The sequence below is a fragment of the Stigmatopora argus genome, chromosome 3, assembly GCF_051989625.1.
Source record: "Stigmatopora argus isolate UIUO_Sarg chromosome 3, RoL_Sarg_1.0, whole genome shotgun sequence".
NCBI classification, from domain to species: Eukaryota; Metazoa; Chordata; class Actinopteri; order Syngnathiformes; family Syngnathidae; genus Stigmatopora; species Stigmatopora argus.
The window spans coordinates 15,736,571-15,763,336 of NC_135389.1; the positions used below are offsets into that span (position 1 = coordinate 15,736,571).

Genomic DNA, 26,766 nt, shown 5'->3' on the forward strand with positions numbered 1-26,766 from the left:
ACTTTGATGCTGGGTGAATAATATTGAACTCAAACTAATAAGATAAGAGTAAGTAGAGAGGCAGGTCCTTTTGCTCAGTTTTTAATATTAATGTGTTTATTTTTTAACGTTCAGTTGTTTAAAGATAGATCTTTTACAGCCTGGATTTATTTTCATTTTATGCACTTTAAGTGTTGTTCCACATTCTGCCACTAAATGGCCTCCTCTAATGGAATATTATATTGAATATTGAAATGTAAAGCAGCACCGGAACGGAATGGTTTCATAGTAAGGACACTGTACATTTCTGTGACAACTTTATGTTCAATAGAGAGGATTCCAGTAGTGTTGAGCACATCTGAAAAAAACACTAGTGTGTAAGTGTACTTGACTGTGATATTTCATTAAAATTTAATTAACTGAATTATAGGGGTTATTTATGATCTATCAAAAAATGGTATTGTAGAAGATGCTTTGCCGTTGATAAAAAGAAACTCTCTTAAATCAGTTTAGAAAATTACTTTGTACATAACTGTAATTCCTATCCTAAATACATCCTGTTTGACTGTCCTTTTAAAAAGAAAATTCCTGCTTAAGATGATTGATTCTCATTGGCCATTTTTTTACAACATGCTTGAACCGTAGTGGATGAAGCTGCGGCGTGACATTTATTGGCAGGTTTATTCACGTGAGATATCAACGTGGACGTGCACCTTTCTTGACCCGTGTGTCATTTAACACAAGCGTGATAACGATGCTGTTGTAGAGGGTTGCTTACACAGAGGCCAGGGGAGGTTACGACACACCAGAAAGGCTGTATCGGGTACATCGGAAAAGAATGCCGATAATGGCCTTTTAGGTTTCATCCTGCACCACCAACGTCAATCAATAGTGGGAGTGGATTAGTGCTATGAGGTTACTGTATGAGCAACTGGTGATCTTCAAGACAGTTAATTGGCAGGTGAAGAAGTGTACTGTCGTGTCAGATCAAATTTATCGAACCGGCACTGTACGTTCTTCACAGTAATGTGCATTGACCTCAACAGTGAGCTAAATAGTAATATATAGCGTGGTTTGAGCGTGAGCCTTCTTATTTTGTTGTTTTGCTCTCAAGTAGCAGATGAGTGGAGGTTCTGACATGTCCAGAGGAGAGATTGGGACTATATTGGCAGAAGATGGGGTGCTGGAGCCGACACCAGGCGGGGGACACCCTGAATTGGTGGCCAGGCAATCGTACGACACAAAGAGACAAACAACCATTCACATATACACTCATACGTACGGGAAATTTAGAGTGTCCAACATGCTTTTGGGATGTGGGAGGAAACTGGATTAGCCAGAGGAAACCCATGCAGACAATAAATAATGCGATGTGATGTGTCAAGTGATGAATTAAGTAGCTCTCAATTTATCCACAGACATAAAATATATTGCACATGTGCTCTATTATAGGGGAATAGACAAAGGTTATTCTCAATTAAATCAAATGGAGAAAAGTCAACCCAGGCCATTTAAGTACTATGTAACATTTAATATTGGTTTTAATAATGGAATATTGTTTAAAGGATGCTAACCGAGCCCGGAGTTGAAACTTATTGGTGTGTGCTCACCACAGCCACCTTAAAAAGTATATTAAATATACATTGAAAAAAACCAAGAGTAAATGGGATAGAGAAATTCAATGTGAAATGGTCGTTTTGACATTGAGTGTAAATTCAGCCATGGATCCCAGTCCTGCTTGCACAGAAAGATGGGAGGGAGGTCCGAGGTGAGTAAAGAGAGCGCCGTTCAAAGCCAACCTCGTCAATAGTACTCACAGCGGGCCAGGAGAGTGTAATAGCACTTGGCTGATTCCACATTGATATCATATAATCCAGTGTGCCCCCGTTTCACTATCATATTTATCTAACCTGCTGGGGGACAGGCTAAGGGGCAGTGGCGTCCCTGCTGCTCGGAGTAGACGTGCTACACGGCGCCCTCATGTATTCTTATTGATTACTCCCACCCAGCAGCCTCCCGAGACTGTAATTTAACTCAGCGGGCGCTGCACTTTAATGCTGGAATTCAAACATTCTAGCCACACTTGAAGAGACAAAAACAATTGACACTTTCAAAATGTGCAGAGCCCTCTCTTAAATAGGATCTGAGGGGAATGGATCATTTCATGTTCAGTGTTTTTTTTTTACTCTCGCTTCGCTTGTCTGCTTGTGCAGTCATTTCTTGTTGGTGAAAGAAGACAAAATGATAATACGGCGACTTATTCATTCTAAGTACAGAGGATGGAGTTATTGCTATTTTATAGAAAAAAGAAAAAATGCACGGCCATTTCAATCTTAATTTATTATACATTAAATGATTTTTGACAATGATCCACATTTCAATTAATAATGAAATGTTTTAAAAATAATTTTCAACCTCAATATTCAAGGAAGGTTGAACCTCAAGTGATAATCTTTATTTACTCACTGATGACTCAACATCAGGACCAACGTGAGATTCAGTATTTTGCTCAAGGATACTTACACAAGGTCACCAGGGCAGTATAGAACAGTCAATAAAGTTTCTCTCATAAACTTGGTCATGTTATAATCATTTATTGTTACACTGTTGGTGTCAAACTGACGTAAAAGATTTTTGCCGTTAATTTTTTTCAAGATAGAAGATGTGTTATAAAGGTAAAAATTACATTATTTTGTCATGAGGAATCCAATCGAGAGTATTTACATTTAGGGGAATGGTTTCGCCTACTGAATACTAATGATAACTCGCAGATTAAAATTGACATAGCATAACGGTCACCAGTATCAATAAAAACGCATTTACTCATATTAGAAAAATGGACCGTTTCCTAGAGTGATCAAAGCTGAATGTTTGTGCAGATTGGCTATTGAGCAATCTACAGTATATATAGTTCAGTTATCAGTCAGGATGAATGTGCATCAATGAAGTGAATGCCTTCTCCTTTAATGAGAGGGAAAGGATTTGATGTTAATGCTTTTGATCTCCACAGTCTTCAATAAACCTAATTAACTACAGGACACATGCAAAGAAATCCACCAATAAAATGATGTTTCATCATAGCAGTAAAATCTTTCTTTCCAGTATATGAAATCATGAAAAAATATTGCCTTTTTTTGCACGTTTTGGTTTTGTGCCGCTTGCCCTTCATGTTGCAGGCTGTGCTGCAAAGCACACTCCAGAGATCCATCCATCTCAATCGGAGGCTGCAGCTGACACCTTACAAAGAGGTACAATTAATAAGGGCATTATCCAGCGGTGGACAACAATAGAGTCCTAACGCAGAGACACCAACCTCGGGAGGCCCGTCGAGGAAAAATGTGTGTGTGCTCAAAGGGAACAGGGGAGGGGGAAGGGTGTGACACAGTGCTTCAAAAGTGGTTGAATTACAAGCAATGTCTTCACGCCATCAATCACCATAGTCTATTAGGAATGACAACTGAACCAGTAAGAACACTGTTTTAAATAAAATTTCAAATATTTCAGTTTAATTGAATAGAAACAGAACAGAATATATTGCGATGGAAATTTAATGTTGTAACAATGTTATGAATTCCATATATTAGCAGGATGTAGTGCGGAAACAAAGAAGGAGAGGAAGAGAGAAAGAGATAGAAAGTAGATGTGCAACTATCAAATGACCAGGACAAGCGATGACTGCGCTGCCATCAAAGTGTCCTATTAGTGCAGCTTGAGCGCAGCATTGTGCTTCACAGGAGAGAGGGTGGAGTCGGCGCCGCGCTGACATTTACAGCAAAACCAGAGGTTGTTCGTGGTCACTGCACTGGAGACAAATCCTGGACCCAGAAGGTCGAGGGTCACAGGCTACATTTCACCCGCGGTGGAGGTCCCTCTGTTGGAGAAGACAAACAGATAAAGGAGCCGAGGTGTGACGAGCTCCCGCTGTCGTAGAAATCAATGCAACGACTGAAGGAGGAACTTCCACGTCTCTTCAAGTTCTTAGTCAGTCCTCCGTGTTGAGCTTTTTCTTACATTAGTCCCTGAACCAAGATGAGCTTGGTTATGGATTACCAGACTGATCAATAACAAGATAGGAGGCTTTAAAGCTGAGGAAAATTAATTTGAAATGCAGTCAAACTCTTATCGACTTGCAGCCAGCGTAGCAGGTATCTGATAATCCACCAATATTGTGATGAGCGGCTAATCTCTCATTTTAAATATGACCTCTACCACAGCATAATAAAAATTGAGAGTGGCCACCCATTTTGTTGGCGTCTAATCAGCCTGGAGTATTTCTCACCTATTCATCTCAGTCCAAGTGCTAATATTCCTCTCTGAACCCCAGTCAATCAATTCTTCATCATTGTTGGAAGAAAAGAAACACTGATTGAACTTTGCAGTGGCATTTTTGGTGACCACCAGTCGGGATGTCAATTTTCACATCGTGCATTTTCAGATTTACAAAGACAATACATAACAATAATGGATATTGTTGATTTAAGAAAGGTCAGATTATTATGGAGTTCTCTGAAATGGGAAATGTTTTATACTTAATTAAGTCAGTGATTCATTATCCATACCACTTTTATTCATTATGGCAGCCATCGTAACTCAATTTACTTTCTCCTATATGAAATTAATTAAATTAGAAGATTATAACACTACTCATGGATGTATCTTTCGGTAGATATTTTCAAAATCAAATGATCTCTCAGCAACTGATTTTCCTCATAATGCAAGTTAGGTTTAAAAGTGTTTGGCATTCATTTGTAATTTAAACAATGAATATAGGTAATAATATAAATTTAAAAGGGAAGGTCTATTACTATTCCTTAAAGAACTAGGTCCTTATCTGCAGTGTGTTCTTAGTAATAGTGTAATCGTGAAATTTAACAATTCACTTTAATCTTAATTTGTTAGATGGTAAAAAGGTGCCATGAATGCTATTAAGTGTGTATGAAAGAAATATATACAGTACATATTAGATATTTACAGTCTGGCTAACTCCAAGTGGTGCACAATCCAGACAAACACAATCAGTGCCTTTTCATTTATTCTAATTTCATTCCAGTTGATGCAAATGAGACTATCATTTTATGTCAAACCACCTCATCAGCACCTGATGCTCATCTAAATATCATCTAAATTATTCCCAACTGATTCCCGCCAAGCACCAAGCTGTCAATCGCTTCTTCTTGCGAGAACCAATCAGCGCTTGCGGGCTCGCCACCGGGCACCACTTGGGACCGGGTCACCTCCGACTTGTAGCCTCCCTTATGTGGGCTACGAGCCGAGCGGGGCGTCGGCTTCTCATCAAAAGCACAAAAGCAAAACAGGTTAATTGGTGATCAACACAGTGGGACTTTAATGAGGCCCGCTCGCCTGCGGCCCAGCCCGCTTCACTACACAACTTTCCCCCGCTTTCTTTGATCGCTTTGGCTTGTTTCGTGTCTGTCATTGTCGTCCATAATTACCTTTCACGCCAAATGGCCGTTATGAAAGATAGGTGTCCGTAATTAATAACATTTCAATAAATTTGAATCACTAACCAGTCTCATTAGCTGGGCCCTCCGTCTTTTTGTCTCACCTCGACTTCTCTTGTCATCTTTTTCCAACTCTGACAATTCACAATAGTGCCACTTAGGGCGAGGGACTCACTTGATGCATGCCATATTTTGCGAGTAATCCAATTTTATCGCAGGTAATTAAACACAGCAAGAGGCAGTTCAACGGGAAAGGAATGACGATCGCTGGAAGTATAGAAGTCTTTTTAATTAAGTCAATCAAACTTTGATGGAGTGTAAACACGGAGGAACAACAGTTAAACGCTATTGGCACTTCCCGCTTTGGACTTGAGTCATGTTGGCAGCGAGAGAGCCCGTGTTGTTTTCACTTAACTACAATTAAACAGAGAGGATTGAGTGAGGGCGGGGGGCTTTTTAAGGAAACACCTGTTGTTTTGATGACTTTCAATATCTGCCAACAGAGAGAGGCTTTTATGCTGATAGATAGACAAGCAGGGAATAATGATTTGATCCCTGCTGAATTTGTAAGATTGCTCACTTACAAAGAAAAAAATGCCAAAAACATACAGTTAGTTGAAAATTAACTCAAAACAAAAGAGTTAGACAATGTTGTGTACTTGAGCACAAGAAGTCTTGGATCCACTAAAACTTGACCCGAACTACAGCTACCACAGATGGCTTGGTGCCCATACTGCAACCAGCTGTGCACCATCAGCCTGGTTCCAATACTCCTGATCTCAACAGCTCATGTGTATAAAACACACCTGTTCTGGGAATTGGGTTCAAAAACTTGAAGGATTTTTAAGGAGTGAGCCAAAAGCACAAACACCCTGTGACCAATGTTGTCTTATTCCTTTGCTTGTTAACAAGATCGTCTCCGCCAAGTACAAGCTCAGGTTTGGCCTGGAGATCAAATGCAAGGGGTGGAGTTTTTGCCAAATAGCTTAACGTTGGTGTCATCTGACCTGTCCACAGTGCTGAGAACCTAAGCCTTCTTTGTGTTGTTTATATGTTCCTTAAACCAAATTGTCTTTTTAAATCATTAAAAAGTTTTGAGGTACTTTGAGGTTGATTCATTACCATTCTAATAAACAGTTGTGATGCCACAAGGTAGGACCTTGCATGAACCCCAGAGTGACGTCAAAACCTTTGAGTGTTGGATTGCAGTCAGGTGCTTCTTGTTTCAGCAGAAACCCCATTGGTTAAATTGTCTGTGCTGGATCGGTTGCAACAAAAACCTGATCAAATTCTTATTTTGCTCCACAAATGAACAACATGTTTTACATTTTTTTTTAGCACTTTTGATGTATATTCCGTCTATCACCATGATCAATAAAATACCATAACAATTCGTGAATTTCATTCTAAGCGAGTGAACATACACATTTTGCAGTGGACCAGATCATTATTTTCTTCACTGTACATCAAGGAAACAAAAGAATCTCTCACTAATACGGCCACATTAATAATTCATTCCCTATTAAAGACAAGGAGACAATTCCTCATACCATCAACATTGTAATCTGTCTGTGTTTACCTGCCGTGAGTGAAATATTATCAATGATACCCAGGCAAGTAGGCGAGCCTTTGTTGCGTCAGCACTATAATCTGTTGGAGAGCAGCCTATCATTACAGCGGCCGGTGGCCTAATAGACTGACACAGATGCTATGGGGAGCAATTGATTCTGCCCGTCAATCAGCAGTGGAGAAGTGGCTTGTTTGTGCCGTACATCGTAACAACCACGTTGGAAAAGAAGCAGGAGAACCATTGTGAGGAAGTCATTAGCATTAGTGCTATGCTGTGGTTAACACGTGAACATTTACGCAGGAAATTGATTTGGGAATAATAATGTCACGGCTCAAGGCTTTGTGATGGGGTGTTAGTTTGCTGCCGAGATCAATTCTAGAAGCATTGCTTAGAAGCACAATATGAAAATTTGCTTTGCTTTTTGGAGGAAAAAGAAGCAGGAGAACCAATAAAAAGGCAAGACAAGTGCTCATGGTTGATGCTTTGATGCTCATTTAACTGCATTTATGAGTAAAGGATGTGCGTTGAAGGGAAGGCTCTAATGCCTTGGGAAGTGGGGGCTGGTTCGCATTTTGCTGAGCGGTCTGCCAGAAAATAAAGTTTAAAAATCTATTCTGACATAAAATATGATTTTAATCCCTTACATTTAGAGAAAAAAAATGATGAATTTCACCTCTTAAATCATTAAACTCTATGATGGCTTTATTTTAACTGATACTAAACCTCTTTTTCCCGGGAATCATGAAATTGCACAGATAAGGAATATACATGTGATTTTCGTTCCAAATAACAATTGTTTATTAGATGCATTTTGATCAGTGTAATTGTGTTTAAAGTGTGAGGAAGGAAAATAATTATATTAAAATAATGTGTCTCCGATACCAACTCTCTATATCGTCGAATTATGATCGCAACTGGCTTTGGAACTAATACTCCATCATTAAAGGGGGCTCAGTGTAATTGATAAACCCACCTTTAACTTATTCAATAGCTTTTCTGGTTCTTAATAATCAATTAACAAAATCAAACACCCCCTTCGTCCTTTTAAGATGTCTGCCCTACGTCTTTATCCGCAAAAATCTGTGGCCACATGGAGTTAAAAGTCACAGCTGGATGTAGAGAATACATCTCCCCGGCTAAAAGAGAAGGGTGCCACCTGATTAAGAAGGGCAAGGGAAAGACTTTGGCAGGCCAATGGGAGGGGGTCAAGGATAGAACCCCCCTGCTCCCACCCACCACTGTCATTTTTCTATGACGGCACCTCCCCTCGGGTCAGAGTTGAGGCCTACTTTTCATGAACAGAGCGCGCCGACGTCAACCGCGAGATTAAAGCGGTGCGGTGGCATCTTGGGGACCAAATGAAAATATCAAGCGCTAAGCCTCACCCCACTCAGCCCCTCCACTACCACTCCCCCTTGTGAAAAGCCGGGGACAGGTATCTCATATTAGAGAGGTAGCCTAGTTAGCAGAGGTGGGCCTGCTGCTTTCCAGACTCTCAGCACCGGTCAAAAGGCCAGGTTGGCTTCGGAATTGCTTTATTGCTGCAATATATTACAGTAGAGGCCTGCAGGAGCAGCTTATTAAGGAGGCAAGGAAGAGATGCACTCCCAACTCACCGACATGACCCTGAAAACTTCCATAAAGGTCCAAATGAAATGCTGTCTTCTTTTCAAATATATGTTCTTCAAAAGTCAACTCAATCATGTTGCTTTTTCCTAATCTAAACATTTTGACCAAAAAATATACGAACTATGAAGACACTCAGATTCCCAAAACAACTAAAAAGGAGAGTTTAAAAAAACTTAATATAAACATTCCTTATAGGGTTATATTTTTTTCAAAATATATACATTTACATTTTATTTATTGAGTAAGATAATTCCAAAGAAATGCAATTTAACTCATCTCATGTCCTTGTTTTTTGGTATCAAGTTTTCCTTGATATATATATATATATATATATATATATATATATATATATATATATATATATATATATATATATATATATATATATATATATATCTGGTAGGACTGCAGTTATTTTCTCAAATGAATACAGTACCATGTACCATGTTAGAAAGTGATCAGTTTCACATTTTAACATGATATTTTTTATGTTCTAAAGCAATGTCTCTTCATCCATCCATCCATCTTTCCATCAGCTTTCTTTGTTGGTGACTTTAATTCTGCAATTAATTCCTTCAATGTAAGCAGACTAAATAACTAAAACTGGACCAAATGTGAGAAAGCACTCTTTGTACTACATCCTATATCTTCCGAACAAAATAGATCAATAAAGGCTTAAAAATATTTTCCGACGCGCTGAATTTTTCCTCCCGGCACGACCGTATTTCTAATCATAAATTATAGTAAGACAGGAGCTGATCTGGAAGGCTTTTCTCTAATCCCCCCTACCATCACCAGAAAGGGGGTCTTTACTGGAAGGCAAGGTTTGTGATGAAGCGGGCCCCAGTCGCACAATGTTGCGTCAGGCTACAGCATTCAAGCTTAAGCCAACTTATCAACTACATTCAAAGCATATCCATTGAGCTACGTTGCGACCAGACTTTTTTTTTTTTTGCAGATGTATTAGGAATACTCTTATCTGTATTTAGCATATGCTGAGTCCGCGTGTGTATGTGTGTCTGGCAGCTTTGGACGGATTTACACTCTAAACACCTCAAGCTATTCTTGAGCGAAAACTGCTGATAACATTGGCAAAACTTGTGCAGACAAGCACAAAAAGATAAATTCATTTGACAAACTGTCATATCGTTTTTATTTGCATTCTGCTGTTAATGCTATTTTGTTTGTCTCTTAAAATACAATTTAGCTTTTAAAACGGTGAGCTTGTTCCATTTTTGTTGTGTTTGAGGCTCTACCTTCGGTGCATTATCTTTCTTTTGGGGGGGCTGGAATTGAAGAAGACAACGCGAGAAAGAAATGTTGCGAGTTAGCAGGAACTTTTTCTCCGGAGCCTTTAGCCACGGTTAATCCGAGCGTGAAGCCTTTCAGCGGGAAAAAGTCCTGCTGCAAGGCACAGAGAAAAAAGAAAAAAAGCTTCTGCGGCGGCAGAAAGTCTCTTCACAAAAGCCGTATTTGCACACAGCGCCACTAATTAGGCTTACATTTGCTTATAACTACAATTAGCCATTAAACAGAAAAATCTCCTCTACGCATCAAATTTAGGGATTTTTCCCTACTTTTTTCTTGAGAATATTTAAATCTTAAAACCCTCAAGTTATTTTTTTTCCCTGCCCCATGGAAAATGTTCTCTGATTAATATTGCTAGGCTAAAGAAAATAAAATGGCATTTATGCACCAAACTCAGTGTAAAATATTAAAAAGGGAATGTTGGAAAGAACCAAAAATATATCCACACACAACAAAAGAACAAAAGTTAGCATTTTTCAGCATTGACCTAAAAAGAGGGATTAGTAAACAGTTATTTTAAATTGCATTTAACAAGAACTAAATGGTAAAATACTAACATTTATTCACTTTTTGCTATATTTGCTATAACCACTCAAACAAAATCTAAATTTCCAAACAAACTTTTTTTTTGTAGATGTATTGTGTCTGGCAGGGGGTCTTTTTACTCCCCCCTGAGAGCCTCTCCTCTACTTTTACTTTCTTTGAGTGCACATTCACAGCTCCCAAACTGTGTTTAATGGGTCTCGTTAGCCACATTGTTAACGGGGGCTGTGAGAGAGCAACATCACAGCTAATAATAATGGTTTACTTACTTTTAGAGAAAATGCATTCCGAGCTGTGGCACGTACATCATCCTGCAAAGAAAAATACACAATACAAATGATTACTAAAAACATAATTGGACAGAAAATATGTACTGCATGTGGAGGTGGGCATCTTTAGTGGGTAAATCAAACACATTTTTAATCATAGGAAATTATATTGCATTGCAGATAAAATAATAGACCATAACAGGGAAAATAAAGTTTAGTAGTTTGAGAATTTTAATTTTGAATTTACATCATATCATTTTACATTAAGTCAAAAAAGTATAATATTACAAGAATAAAATAATGTAAAAAGTTGTAACCAGTCAGAATGTTACTGGATAATTTTTTTGCAAGAAGTTGTGATACGTAAAGTAATTAAAGGCCACCATATTGTGACATTTTTGTAATTTTCTGAGAGAAAATTGTTACTGATGTAATTTTTAAAAGAAGGCATTTGAAATTACATTACAATAATGAAGTTACATTTTTGTAACCAAAAAAAAAAGTCACTCTGAGAGGAAAAGAAATAATGAAAATTTGAAATTAAATTTGCTTTTATGACTTCTTCATCCACAACAATATTATGGGCCTGAAATACCACTTGATGAAGTTGTTAGAAGAAATCCCCACTATATTACCATAATGATGTTGATTAAAAAAAAAAAAGTATTAAATATTTGCCTGAATATCTGGGGACAGATGTCACACCTTTTTACACCAGAAAAATCATTATACATGACTATTTCTAAAAAATGTGATTGCACATTTCATTTTGGTTTATCTTTTACATAATGCACATTTACAATACAATTTTCCATCAGAATTTTTTTTGTCCTCCAGCATACGCATACTGTATGTCTGCTTGCACATTAGCGGTTAAATCCGATGGCCAAAATGGACGCTAACTCATTGGAATTAAATTTATCAGCATGTGTGCTCAGAGGTAATAAGCTGTCAGTTAGAAAATGAAGATTTGTATTTAGATATATGACAGCTAAGAAAAGGGGGAATGAATAGGTGGAATAAATGAAGCTGCTTTACAACTAAATGACTTATTTGGGAGGCAGCAAGAGAATTACGAGGAGGACGACAACGACAGCGATGATTGCAGATAATATTCTACCCCCGTGAAGGTGGAGATTACAAATATGAAATAATAATGACGTTGGGCCGGTCAGCAGAGAGCTAACAAGGGTGGGGGCATTGGAAGAAAGGCAAACATGAAGGTCTTGTCAAACATTTCAAAACATTATTATAATATCATTTTAAAAAATACCAAAATGTGTTAATGAAACAAAAAACAACAACAGCACAATTTTGCACTCATTATATATCCAGGCTGCCGACTCGTTGTCCAATTAAAAAGTTTGGAGTTGACCTTGTTCAGCTATACTGCTCAAACTACCACTTTTCTAAATACAGGGCGAGTAGAGGTGGGGGCAAAAACAAAAAAGGGGATATCTTTGCTCCTTAATTTGTGCAAGTATGATTAAACATTAAAGATATGATGCGGTCCTCTTGGGGAAAATAAATAACTTTAAGAATTATGATTGTATTTCATTTCCATTGACGTGAAAATGAAGTTGTTTGAAAATCTGGAGAGAAAAAAAATCATATTGTTGTTTTGTTGAATTTTGATCTTGAAAAAAAAACAATTTTCACTCTACCATAGAGTTTGATGTTTGATGTTGAGTTTGATGACCTGGAGAGTGAGTCTCACTGACTCGTCTAACAGTATGGAAACACATTATCAAACTTTTCTATTCCTCTATTGTGTATGTTTAAATATCACACAATTAAAAAAACATCATTGGCCTAACACATTTTGTTGTTGTTACATAAAGAACAGAGGAAAATAATTAAGAAATTCAGGATTAAAAATAGATTTCTGAATGAAAAAAAAAGAAATACCATTGTTTTCTTTTTGATGATTAAGTTAAATGGACCCATGAATGAAACGATACCCAACAAGAGGACTTTAAAGTCCCTATAATGTAGGTATGGATATCCGTTTCAAACTGAAATGTTCATCAGAGCAGGAGTTCTCTTTTTTTTTTTTGAAGGAGGCTGAGCTGATGAAAGCCAGTCTACGTTACAACCAAGCTCGGGGGATGCGTGGGCTGTGCTAAGGCAGCTGGATTTCAATTGATTAGCTAGCCATGTGTGATGAAAGTTTTTTCCCCCCCCTTGCCTCCATTCCCACAAGTGACAACGTCGCTGTAGACTTTCAAAGAGAAGTATGCCAGGATAGTGCGGCAAAAGTGCCAGAAAGCACTTGAGAGAGAATTAGAGCAGATGAGGAGTGAATGCAACACATTCAAAGTAAGCACATGTGACACCAACTGTCTTATTACCACTATTACTACTTTTTATCTTAAGGCATTTGTCACTTGTGTGATGAGTTATTTTGGACTATATGTTTATTAGTGTAGTGGTAGAGCTCTGTTGTGTTGGCTTCTTTCCAATCATGCACTGCTACTAGTAAAAAAGATAAAATGATTAATCATGTAATTTATTCTTTTTAAAATATCATAAAAGACAAAAACATTCAAAAGAATATATGTATAGTTGTAAACATTTTCTTTAAAAATATATATTTTATATTTAATAATAAAATAATTAATGACCCAAAGAAAATCCAACTTTTCTTGAATTAAAAATAAATTCAGATCTCCTGTCATTTTAAATAGTTCCTAATGGAACAAGGCATTTAGAATATTTTTCTATAGGAAATGTAAATGTAGGACAATCAGAATGAGTTCATCCTTTAGGATTTTCAAATGGATCAATGTGATCCACTTGATATTAAAATCATCAATCAAATATAAACAATATACGTTTTTTTAAATAAAGTTACAAAAAGCAAAATCCAAATGAAGCCAACACTGATTACGCATATGCTATTATTCTGTGCTTTAAAATGAAAGACACTGCTAAATCTAGATTTGTTTTCTTCAAGATTGAATTATACAGGCCAATTTTAAAACTCTAGAAAAATATACCTATTGGGAAAACCCTCAAAAGTGAAGATTGTGTCCTTAAAAGAATATTTATTTTATTTTTTTCCTTTTTATCACTATTGTAATTGGCGTTATATCAAATTACAAGCATTTGTAGGCATCAATATATGTCGTCCATCAAGAGTGAGATTTAATAGATAGACATGCTTTCATGTGACCAGCGTGGTGTAAACAGAGCTCATGTCAGGTGCCTGTCAAATCATTAAAAAAAAAAAAGAAGAGTGGAATTCTTATCGGACACCGGGGATCAGCAATAGTGGCGGGCACATCATGGAGATGCCTTCCACCGGAGGAGGGAGGAGGGCCGACTTGAGGGTTTTTGTGAATTTAGAGGCAGATAGATAAAAATCAGCTTCATATTTCTCCACCCAATGGTACTGATGAAAGCAAGCCAGAAGAGAATTACACGGCAAGAGTTTGGTCAGCGCACCCGACGCCTTTCAAAGGCAGGGAATTGAAAAGTTAATGAGAAAAAGACGCGCCGCAGGTTGGCTCTGTTTAATAAGTCATCATGCTCCTCTATCTATTGTTACGTGGCACGCACACACCCACAACAGATTGCGGGGCTTTCTCTTCTTTTCAGCATAACACGCTCTCCAGTTTACAAATGAGCGTTAGGCCCAGAGTAAAGAGGAAAAAACAACAACATTGACAATATTACTGGAATAAAATCACATATTTTAAACATTAATGGTTTGAAATGGATGAAAACGAGCAGATTTTGAGAAAAAAATACAGTATTACAACAGTAAAGTAGCACTTTTTAACGATACAAGCAAGGAAAAGCCTTAAAATGTTTCTTTTGTCATTTCCCTTAAGAAAAATGACATTACACATTAATTCCTGTTATTACTGTTCAAACTTGTTTCTTACTGAACCACATTCATTGTATACCCGTCATTTAACTCATGTCAACATCCTCAAATTATAATCCCCAATATTACATCAACTGTTAAATTAAAATGTGTAGTCACATACAAATTGCATCTTGAGTGTCTAAAGATTGTTTTTATCTTTTAGTCATTACATGGTCTCGAATTGCATAAACAATTTAAAAATCCAACATGTATTTTATAGAAATACATGAATGCAAAATTCCAACATTTATTTATGAAAATACGGTAATGCAAAATTAAGTCTGTACTCTAATCTGCTATGTCTCCCTCTCAAAAACTACAAATGATTGTTAATAGAATGGTGAAGGCCTTGTGTGAACAATAGAATGGAACATGTCAGTGTCGTCATTTAGAATGCAAAGTGACGCAAACTGTGCCAACTGAACGCTCTTGTCACTGCCGTGTTTTTGCTCCTTTTGTAAAAGTACTTCTTCATCTCGTCGCTCATCAGACAAATTGCCGTCGTGCCAGTGATCTCTTTTCTTCTCGCTACAAATGATCTATCCCCCAGTAAACTCTGCACATATGCAGAAATTAAAACCAAAAAAGAAACGGAGCCTGAAGGAAAATGAATTTAAATGTGAAGACCGTGATGATGAATGAATAAAGCGCTCTGATGACACTTGACACACATTGGATGAAAAGGAGAGCCAAAAAAAAATCAAAAATAAAAATGATCACTTTTTAGTGTGCGGATGTGTGTGTAATTACAACCTGACACATGTAATGGGGCATATTTTCCATTTTGACAGCACACTTGACAGAAGCATCTTTTGTCTCTTTATCATCGCCTTTGGCTACACGTGAAAACAACACGATTACTGCACGCCAACCGGAACAGAATGTTTGTCGTACACTTCCATCCTGCTACGCCGGCCCACGTCGAACACTCTAATCATCTCGCGGGGATTTCTCCGGCGGTGTTTTTAACATGGAGATTGTATTTGACCCCCCCAGGCGGAGGAGGTCGGCACATCTTTGGACCGCTGCCTGCTGACAGTGAAAATCAACTGACAATTCCTTATAATGTGGCATGATTATTAGCCTACTTAGCCCAGTCAATTTAAACCTAGTGGAAGATTTTTGAAATCCCCTATCTAGTACGCCACTGATGAAGATGTTCTGATTGCCACCATTTGCGATGGGAGTTAGGTAACAGACGTGCCCCACTATGGCAAATGAGCCAACTTTATTTAATGTATGAGGAAATTCTTTCAGGAAGGAGACACAAAAGTACTTCCTGGAGATTCACAATAATAATTCCAAATAAATTGACTGCTTTTTAAAAAGAATATATCTACAAAAGACAGAGAGGGCTCTTGGTGGATATGGAACTACCTCTATTCCATAAATCATGGGCAACAGACTCAAAGGCTTTATCACCTTTAGATTTTAATCAGGGGGTGACAGACAGTCTTTTTACGGCTCCACAGGACAATTAAAAGACAAGAGTTCTGCAACCTGACCAGTTGAAGGCTGTGAGTGCACTAAATCCTGAACTGTACAGGTAGCCAGGCGAGGATGACGGCACAGGTGAGTGAACCTGAGTGAACCTATGGCACGAGACCAAAGCCTGGATGGGCCGCCCAACGTCCAATAGTGGACTATTATACCAGGATTTCACCTGATTTTGAATATGGAAATTATTTCCAGAAAATAAAGCAAAAAATGTTGTAGAAAAAATAAAACAAATAGAAATCCTACCTGTGAAGAAATGCTGCTGATTTCACCAAAGTACCACATTATCTTAAGAAATGAAAGAAAAACTTTGTTAAAAAAATGTATACTTTTTAGGTGCACAACTAGTAGACACTGACCAGAACACTTGATACAAACGCGAGCCAAGACTCAAAGTGTGAAGTGTGTTGGGCGACTCGGGGAGGGAGGAGGGGGAGAAACCTGTCAACGTCCAATCTGGGATGTCTTTATTTGACACCGTTGGGGTTTTTGTCAGCTCTTTTGGCGGGGCCGGACGGCCCCGCTGGTGTCCCTTTCACCCCTAAAAGGCAGCTGGGCCGTGACCCCCGAACCGCCAGGCCCTCAAAAAGCCGGGGGCTACCCCCCTTCCACCGACCACATCCTATTCAGCCCCCCGCCGGATAACTTTATTCATCTTGCGCGTCATAGTCGCCACATTCACTCTGATACAATGTGGACACTCGAGGGCATTCAGCTAAATGGAAGAAGGGAGGCGTTATGTCTTCATTTCTAGGTTTTGACAGCTAAGGACCCAATCGGCTTGGAAATCAACTATTTCTACTCATAAATGTGGACGAGAAGCTGAGTAAATCCATTTCAGTCATCACGTATTGGCCGACATGAGATGAAAGCAGGTGGAGGGGCCAGTGGAGCTTATTTTCACCTGCCTAACAGTGAGAAGCAGTGCCCGGACCACCCTGCTCTTCTCTCATCATTCATATTCAAGCCAGGGCCTCTTGACAAGTCTGCTGATCTCACTCAATGTTTTGTGATCGGGACAATACGTGTTCACTGCGTGGGCAAAAAAGACGAAGCCCATTGCGCTTCTTCGCGCCTTGTCCGCGATGTCCTCTCCCAAAACTGTCATCCATGGACTTAGAAAAGACTGGCTAAAAAATAATCAATGACATTTCAGTTATATTATGAGTCAAGGGACTAGAGGTGAGAATAGTCCGAAAGCGTTTTAAACATCCAAGATCTACCGACCACATTGATCACCAAACAGTACAAAAACAGTAAACGACTTCAGTTTTCTACATAACATGATGTGAAAGATAAGTGTAAGATATATACACAAATATATTCTATAAACATTGACCATAGAGCAAAAAATACCTCTCAAATGATTACCACAAACAAAAGTGATTCATTTCTGGCCAAACAATATCAGATGGAGCTGCAGGTTAGATTTAGTGCGCTTGCATTCCTCACACTAACAATTAACAAATAAACCCAGTATATAATTTAAGTAAATAAATAAATAAGAACTAGCTTCTAATCACAATTTTACTCTTTTTTGTGGGGTGTAAAATCATGTATAAAGTAGAAAAAATTGAGACCATTTAGTACTTGTATGCGGGCAGAAATTCCCTTTTTGCTGGCAGGCGGGGGATTTTGGTATCCGAAAGGTAGGTTTATACATTAGCGCTGTAGTTGCAAAACACTGTTGATATTCAAATGATTATTGTGCAAAATCTGGGATAAGCTTCTGTGTGAGAGCGCTTCTAAGTGCCTACAACTATTGCTAATTCCCCTCACCATTGTGGGCCGAACAAAGGCCTTAATCCCATTTCACTTTTGCGGAGGGCCGGGGCTATTTTCTCTCTCGTAAACCAACAACACTCCCCCAAAGCCGGAGCTAAGAGGCTCTGAGAAAGGGGCCAGTGTGTGTATACTTCAAGGCCTTTTTTGTCCAACTTGGCTAGTACTCTGCATAAACTTTTAAGTGGTCCCAGTAGACCACAAACACCTTTTTGCCAGAAAAATGAGCTAGCACAAACTGTAAGAAGGGTTGGGGGGTGATGAGGGGAGGGAAACCAAACACTCTTAAACTGCACAATGCAAAAAGAAAAAAGATATGAGCTCTTTTATGTGACAGACTGCAAAGAGTTAACATTTTTTTACTCTCCTTTAGGCACTTGGAAATGAATTTTCATTCTCCTGATGGCAGATTAGACTCTTTCTCTGCATTGTAAATCCTGTAATACATTATTTATAACACGGCCGGTCCACTATCAAAGTGAGCCAAGCAAGAGGATTCATTTGGTCGTACTTTGTAGTTCTGCTTTCATAGTGGGAAAGCAGAGCATTTTCTCAGTTTTTGACTTCATACTTTGTTATTCAGCACACATTCCACGTTTAGAATGTCATTCATATGCCATGTGCAATAATTTACACTGACTGTACATTGCTTCAAATGTGATAACTAAACAAATGAAAAAAAAGATTCATCTTAAATATTAAATCTTATTGTTTATTAAATAGATGCCTTGTCTCAATATAACTGTCAAAAACAAGTTTTTTCCTGCATTTTAAGAAACAAAGAAGATGAGGCCTTTGTTGAATATTTTACAGTAGTTTTACTCTTCACCTGGACATATTCTTTCCATTCTTTCATTTTCCACTCCACTTTTCCTCACAAGGGTTGCAGTGGTTCTTGAGCCTATCCCAGCCAAATTTTTGGACAGTAGCTTGCGACACCCTGAAAAATCACAGGGCACAATGAGACAAAAACAATTAATGCTCACATTCATACTAAGGGAGAATAAATGCTTAATTCTCTTATATAGATGTCTCGAACAGCAGTCAACAGTACGTAATTTGATGAGCTACTCACAACTCCTGCCAGCACTCACAGTGTAAGAAAATCCTAATTATATGCCAGGGCAGATGAAATGAGCTGCAGTTATGTCATATTATTTTGTTGATTTGCAGTGTAATATAGACTTTTTAAAATTTTTGAAACGCCCACCGAACTCCACAAGTGTTGTCTTAATAACTGCCGGAAAAAATTGAGGTGAGTGTAACCTTTCACATACAATGTTCAGTCCTGCAAAGTGATGGGCCTTTGCTTGATGTTAATGGTTTCTATCATCCCTGGATAGTAAAGCGTATCCGTGTCTGTGTTGACCCATAATGTTATTTTCTCCAGCTTGCCACTGACAGAGAGGCAAGCTGGGGTCTTAAATATTATTGAATTTTTTCAAAGCTACCTGCTTTTCATTTGCCACATAAGCACACATCTTATTACTTCCAAATCTATTGGTTCACATTTTTCCCAATTTAATAACATACTGTCAACAATGACGGCAATAGGTGGAAGTTCAAAACGAGTATAAACTGTGAAGGTTGCTTCATTCCTCCAAATTAAAGCATTTCTGTTCATCTACTGCATCAATGCATGTAATAGACAGGCAAAACAAATACTCACCCATTAGACTAAAGAATGTATAATTAACCTGTGTAGTTTTTGCCATTCATTTAAAAGAAATTGAGCTTTGTGTTCAAATAAAGAGTTCAAACTGAGTAACTGAATTTGTGAGTAAATTGAGATGAGATTGTCATTAATTGAGTAAATCTAATTGGTTTTCTTTAGTGCCATGAGATTTTTCTAACGTCAAGGATGAAGACATTTTTAAGAAGATTTTACGTGACAAAGGAAGTACTTTGTCTCAAACAGTTTACTGGGCATAAATAGGTGTGATAATTTGCCACTTCTAGTTATTCATTAAAATATAATCTTTTATCAGGCTTAAGTGAAAAAAATAAAAAATAAGATAGGCAGTTCAGTGGCAGGGGAGCATGTTCACCTCAGAGTTTAATGAATATGAAAGAAGTTTCAAAACAAAAGCCCCCGCTGCATTTGAAAATTTGACCCTGAGTGACCTCATTTGGACAGCCTGGCATATCTCTTGACTGCACTGGTCTAATCTGAGGCACGTCTGCGTGACCAGGTGAGATGCAGCGTTAATTCCAGATTGCGTTTAGAGCACTGGACAGGTAGAGCGACGCTGCGGGATCTAGCATGTGACCCCAACAAGAGATTGGCAGGCGGGGTGTTAATTGGATAGGCGTGCAAAAGGATGTTGGAGCTTCTTCTCGACTACAAAGACAAGAGCTCCTTTTTTCGACACCCTCTGGATGCGAGCAAGCAAATTATTAGTCGCCCGATAGCTACATGACTTTAGTCCCACAAGACACAAAGATAACAAGGGTTGGGAAAAAATAGGGCGTACAATCTACAGAGAATTTAGCTTGGAGCTAGTATAAGTCACTAGTTCTGTATAGCAGCATTCCAGATATAACCATATAATCTGCATAGAAAAAAAACAGAATAAAACATTATAAAATAACCAAACCAGGCTTTTGATAACCAATTTCAATCAGGCTGCATCATATTTTCAAGAATGAGCCAAACAAGTCAATGAACTATATGCAAATGGTACGGTGCCACCCCCAACGGCGCATCCATAGAAAATGTGTGTGAAAAAGATAATTTAATGTAATGGGAGCATTGAACAAACTGGCTCTGCTTCTAGCTAGAAATGGGTGAAATTAATTGCTTCATTAAAATATGTGGTAATTGATACATTGCCCCGTTCGCTAACTATAAATGGGATTAGACAATTGTGTGACAATTTAGAATGAAAATGTGTTAAATGGTTTATGAAGTGCTTAACACATTTCTGGACTAATTCTAATGCTGCGATTCTGCTAGCGATAGTACAATTGGATCAAACTAATTGCGGTACATTGTTGTTAAAATGGTAACAAACTTCGTTAAGATGTGGAGATTGCTTAATTGTGAGCCGACTTTTGCTAGCAACAAATAGAACAAACTATTTGTTTACAAAGTGGGTTGCCTTGTGATTAGATTTTGTGGAGCACTTATCATTAACACTTCATACAATATTATTAGCACTTCATAGAAATGCAAACCTCCCTAAATAAAGAGCTAAGCATAGCAAATGGATCAAATTAGTTTTTTCCTCCTCTATATTTTCCCACACTAGACAACAGGCGTAATAACACTAAATACATAATCTAATATGGTGGTTATGGTATGAATGAACACTCTTTTGGCTGGCTTGTCAGCCCGCTATAGTTTTCTCAACAGGCGTGGATGAGGCCGCTGTGAGCTGTCAGATTTGTGGCTGATATCTCTATTAAGCAAAAGAGGGAAATTCTATTGTTGTCTCGGGGGGTTTGGGTATTTCCAAGCGAGGCGACTTTTTAAAACGCCCGCCGTCCACGACAATCTGCAAGTTCAGCTTGATCAGTGAGGGAGGATTTCAGGGTCCGTCAGGGGGGGTACTACCTTCTTTGTGACACATGCGGCACGGACATAATGAATTATATTATAATTACAAAGCGTAGTCTGTAGAAGTGGACAATATAGATATTTGGCCAGGGGGGCGGAGTGTGCTGCTCCATAGAGACTGGCCCACTCCAGACTGCATTTCTATTGAGATCAATTTAACTAAGACACATCTCAATATGAATGAATGGGGCTTTGTTTGGGGAATAAAAACATTTGAACAGGGATGCCTCCTCCTTGTCCTTCGTGTTGGGCTACACAGCCGGTATTACATGGCGGTAAAAGCATTGGAACATGTTTTTCTCCTCCTAATAATATAAGCATTAAAAAATATGCACTTATCGTCCATATAAGTCATTTTTTAGAATATACATTAACATTACTTTTGAATTTACTCTCTGACACAATATATATAAGTTACAATTCAATGTTTTCAAAACATTCCAAATTCTGAGTGCCCATACCTGCAAGTTCTGAGCAAAGAACCGGCGCTAGCTTGGATTTTTGAAACAAAATTTGAAATACAAATTAGCACTTATATGCAACCAAGGTGGGAATTCACAAAGGTGATTTAAGACAAAGTGAATTCTTGAGTGATATGGAATAACAATAGCTGACTCAAAATCTGCGTCACATTCAAAAGTAACCAATTAATTACAAGAAATATTTAAAACATAACACCAAGGTGCATTCCGTTTTTCAAGTCCTTTGCATCTATTGAATTGAGAGTTGACAGTCCAGCAGGGCGTGCATTAATTGGACACACCCTCAATGTTCAAGAGTGAGGAGGGGGCTTTGATTTTATTTTTTATTTTTTTATTTGACCATTTTCAAGCCTCTTTTTAGGTTTATAATGACATTCTTATCTGTAGTGTGTCCAATATAAAAGACATATTTTCACCTTACAGGGACTTTGAATAAAATTTGGGAAATGTAGATAAGCTTAAACATTATGTACTGTATTTATGCAAGAAGGAACAACAATCATATAGCTGTTACAAGAAAACCTGCCACAACATGTTCACTTGGAATGGCTATGCTCTGTCTGAATACCTTTGTTTTTGCTTTGCCCACGCAAAGCATTTTGTTTTGACTGACTTTTACATCCTACGATTTAATCAAACAGGAACTTTACCCCAGCCACTGTTACCTAACAAGGTTATTAATTTTCATTCTCAATAAGTAGTTTTTTTTTCTGCTCTAACAACACAAACAACCATTCGCTATATGAAAAAAAGGAAAAATAGGGTCAGAAAATGTTACAAAGAAGTTATTATCATTAAATAATAAAAATGACAGACCATATTTAAAACCAACTTCCGCAACCGGTATTAGGATTTTGCTTGTAGTTGATTTACTTGATTGTATTATTGATAGTATTACATACAGTCCTGTGTTTCAGTCATCACTAATATTTTTTTACATTTTAAATCAGAAAGAAAGAAAGCGAGGTTATTGAGTGAGAGGCACTTATAGATGATAACAAGTAATGATTGTTAATGAAGCTGCTATTATTGTTAGTTAGTTAGTTAGTACACTTTTAAAACAACTGATGGGGCATTTATTAGGATACACTTATTGTGAAGTAGTGGGGACATTTCAGAGCCATCAGTGAGGCTCATGATGTTGCTTTTCTCTCTAGTACACCCTGCCGAGAGATTGGGCCGAAAAGTAGTGGGGAGGGGGAAAAAACTGGCAAGCGGCTGAGCAGAGGAGGATTTGACGGCAAGGTGACATATAGTTCAAACAAAATGAGGCTTGTAGATTAGCAGCGCTCCCCTCAGTGACAGGTGTCATCTCTGGGGGCAGTCTGTCACTCTGCTGCCTGCCACTCTTCATACACAATGAATCCAGATAGGATGAGGAAGGAAAGAAGGAATGTGCATTCTGCTCTACCTTCCTGTGACTGATGGAAAGAAAAAAAAGAAAAAAACAAAACGAATAGGTAGGGCAAGAAAAGTCAAGTCAATGTTTATTGACCACCAATAAAATCAGTGTAATATCATGCAAAATTGTGACTGTGGTTTGAATGATCAATAATTATGTGTTTTCTCTAACGAGGCTGGATGGAAAACACAGGTGTTGATTTTGAAATTTTAATCACATTTTTCATGCGATATATTTGTATCTTAAATTTAAATATACAAGGCTTTTCTCTCCTAAAGACTTACTCTTCTGGTGGAAATAAAGACCTGAAATGTAACTTTAACTTCAGAGATGTTGAATTTCGGCTCTATATTTTTTTTTCTAGTTTTGAGTTGAAATCAAAACAAATGTGTTTTTCAAAGATAACATTCACATCAGTGTCTTTTATCTCATTACCATAAGCTAAAAAAAGCTATTTTATTGTTAAAAATATGGGTAAATTAATTAAAAATTATATAATTTGTTTTGTGCAATCAAATCCCACCCCATTCAATACAATGTATAGTCATACACAAACACGCTGTACTTCATATGTATCAGTCTATTAGAGCTGTGTCTACACATAGCCTTTGGCGGTCTAATGTTATCCAAGGAGAAAATAAACAGTGTCTACCATTGAGGGCCGCAAAGGGCACACAGCATAGCAGCAAACATTTTGCCACCTGGGACAGAAAGATCACAAAACAAGCAAGCAAGCCAGCCAGTCGGGAGCTATTGTTCTTTTGTGAACGAGGCCTGTGAGTTTTTGCCCAGACTATGACCAAGTCTGTGATATAGCAAGGTATTAATCGGAGCAGCTCGAAGGCAGCCAGCTTGGGACCTGCCGCTCTCTGGAGCCATCTGCTCTACAGATTGCAGCGCACCATGCCGCTGCCGGACTCTCTGACTGAGTCCAATTGGCTGGAGGGTCACCTGCTACTTCTTTATCTCTTCTCTTGTTGATTAAGGTTGGACAGGTATCATGATCTGGGCAGAGTGACAACGACAAATGGAAAAAAAGGGCGAATAGCATGAAACATTTTCTGATGTTTGGTTTCGATAGATGAAGGATGCCCCCTATTGACTCTGTCCAATAAATAAATAAACCTGGTGACTAGACACGGGTGGAATCATGAAGTAGTGCTCACATTTGGGGGGTGGAGTTGGGGAGTAGTGCTCCAAAGCCAGGCCTGATGAGAAATTTGCATATAAAATATTCATTGCGAAGGTTGGGAGGGACGGGAGGTTACGTTCAGTATTTGGCACCTTCGCCAATGGCAAAACTCTCTCTGAATAACAAAGAGGGTGCAATAGAATCAGATGTCTAATCACATTGAGGCGCTTGATGTTAGTCCACAGATCGTAAAGCATGCTTTTCACTTAAACTGTGCTCGGACATAGATGAGGTTTTTATTGAAACTTAGAAGGGTTATAATAAAACTATATAAAAACTACATGCATTAAATTCCAAAGCAGGAACAATAAAAAATAATTTTAAGAATAATACGTCTTTATATCGGTCATTCTCATAATCTTTTTTCTTGTAATTTCAAATTGCTAGTGTGCAAGATCATTTGACAATTTGGATACCGTACGGTTAAATGTCAGTAAACATTTTCATAATAGGAATACAATGGACACTCATGATACAAGCATCTTACAAGTTTATCACTATATGAGCATCGCCATGAGAGAAATTGTTTAATTATGCAAGCAAATTTTCTGGAAACGAGCAAAATCCAGAAAACCATCTCTTTGGCTTGGCCTCCAAGTACCTTGGCATCTCACCATGTGGCACGTCAGCGCTCCCTTTCGGTTTGTCTCCCCAACTTTCTCGACGTCGGATGGAATATGGACATCTCGCGATCAATTGTAATGGCAACAACTTGGGTCTTGAACCTTTTGGAAAAAAAAGTGCAATTGTTCAAAAAAATTTGGTCTTCAAAACCCGGGAATCATAGATACGTTACAAATATCTGGTCATGTAATTGCTTTGAAAGGAAGGTGTGATCCTTCCTAAAAGTATTGTAAATTTGTTATGAAGGCGACAGAGAGTTGGAAGCACAATCCAACTAAAATCATAATTAAATAAATTTAAATAGGAGTCAAACAATAAATGTGTACCGCAAGCTGGATTTATCCAGAGGTGGGATGCCGGCAACAATGAGGAGGAAATAAAGCTAATAAGTGTCACTTGGATGGGAAAACACATTTTACATGCTTCTTTCAGATCCCATTTCCATTGGGCAGCTTGGAGATACCCTGAAGCGTGCCTGTTAATAGGTGCCTCCATCAGTCGTGCTGGAAACAGCCCGCCTCATTACTCACTCCAGCACAACTGTGCCCAGGGGGGTGGGGGGTCTATTTATTCCCCCGTGGACCCTCGCTTCACAGAGTCTGTGTGTGCCTTAGAGTTGAGTTCATTCAATATATTTAAAGGAAATACAATTGAAGTTGGTCTTAAGTAACCCTACTCAATAAGTTAATAGTTAACAACTGTCAACAACTGCAGTTTAGACTACTTTGAAACCAGTAACAAAGTATATTATAACTGATTCAGTAATACCTTTGCTTTCAAAGGCCATGACTTACATTTTAAGTTCCATGCCTTGGGGTCGTCAAAATTTCGCTTCATGCTGCAAGCCAACAATTGACATTTTAATGAGATTGAGATGAGGATGCCGTAGGAATAAAGTAAAATTGGTGGAAACAATCAAAATATACGCCTATCAGATTTTTACCGATTCAAACACAAGAAAACAGAACAATAATAGGGAACTGCTGCTTGCCATCACTCACACACAGTCTAACTGACCCACCTCGAAATCCTCGCTAGGCCATAACACTTAAAGGCACACATACTAACTACATTTACGACAACAAATACAGTTGCAATTCATACACCAGTTTCATTGCTTGTAATCTCTTAATTTGCCAAGTCAATAAGTATCACCCATCCATCCTTCCATCCATCCTTACACAACCAACAGACACTCACCAGCATAGTGAAATTCATCCATCCATCCATCATCCATCCATCCATCCATCCATCCATCCATCCATCCATCCATCCATCCATCCAACCATCCATCCATCCATCCATCCATCCATCCATCTATCCATCCATCCATCCATCCATCCATCCATCCATCCATCCATCCATCCATCCATCCATCCATCCATCCATCCATCCATCCATCCAACCATCCAACCATCCATCCATCCATCCATCCATCCATCCACCCACACATCCATTCACCCATCCACACATTCACCCATTCACCATTCACCCATCCATCCATCCTATATGACAACAGACATCTATATAATTTTACATGATGAAGTATTGCAGGATATTTTGGGCGTAATCTAAACACATTTTCCATATTTCT

General features: G+C 38.3%; 1 long non-coding RNA gene across 7 annotated transcripts in view; it reads right to left on the reverse strand.

The window, feature by feature from the left end:
- Positions 1-3,393: 3,393 nt before the first annotated feature.
- The window catches only part of LOC144071475 (uncharacterized), a 106,193-nt gene continuing 82,820 nt past the window's right edge, over positions 3,394-26,766 (reverse strand). For 6 of the 7 annotated variants that reach the window (XR_013299643.1, XR_013299640.1, XR_013299642.1 and 3 more), the window contains 5 exons: positions 25,150-25,273; positions 18,743-18,853; positions 16,378-16,419; positions 10,761-10,802; positions 9,843-10,044 (listed from right to left, as the gene is read on the reverse strand). This is a non-coding gene — a long non-coding RNA (uncharacterized LOC144071475). Of the gene's footprint in view, positions 3,851-9,842; positions 10,045-10,760; positions 10,803-16,377; positions 16,420-18,742; positions 18,854-25,149; positions 25,274-26,766 lie in introns of those variants that run through there. The other variant, XR_013299646.1, reaches the window with a different exon arrangement.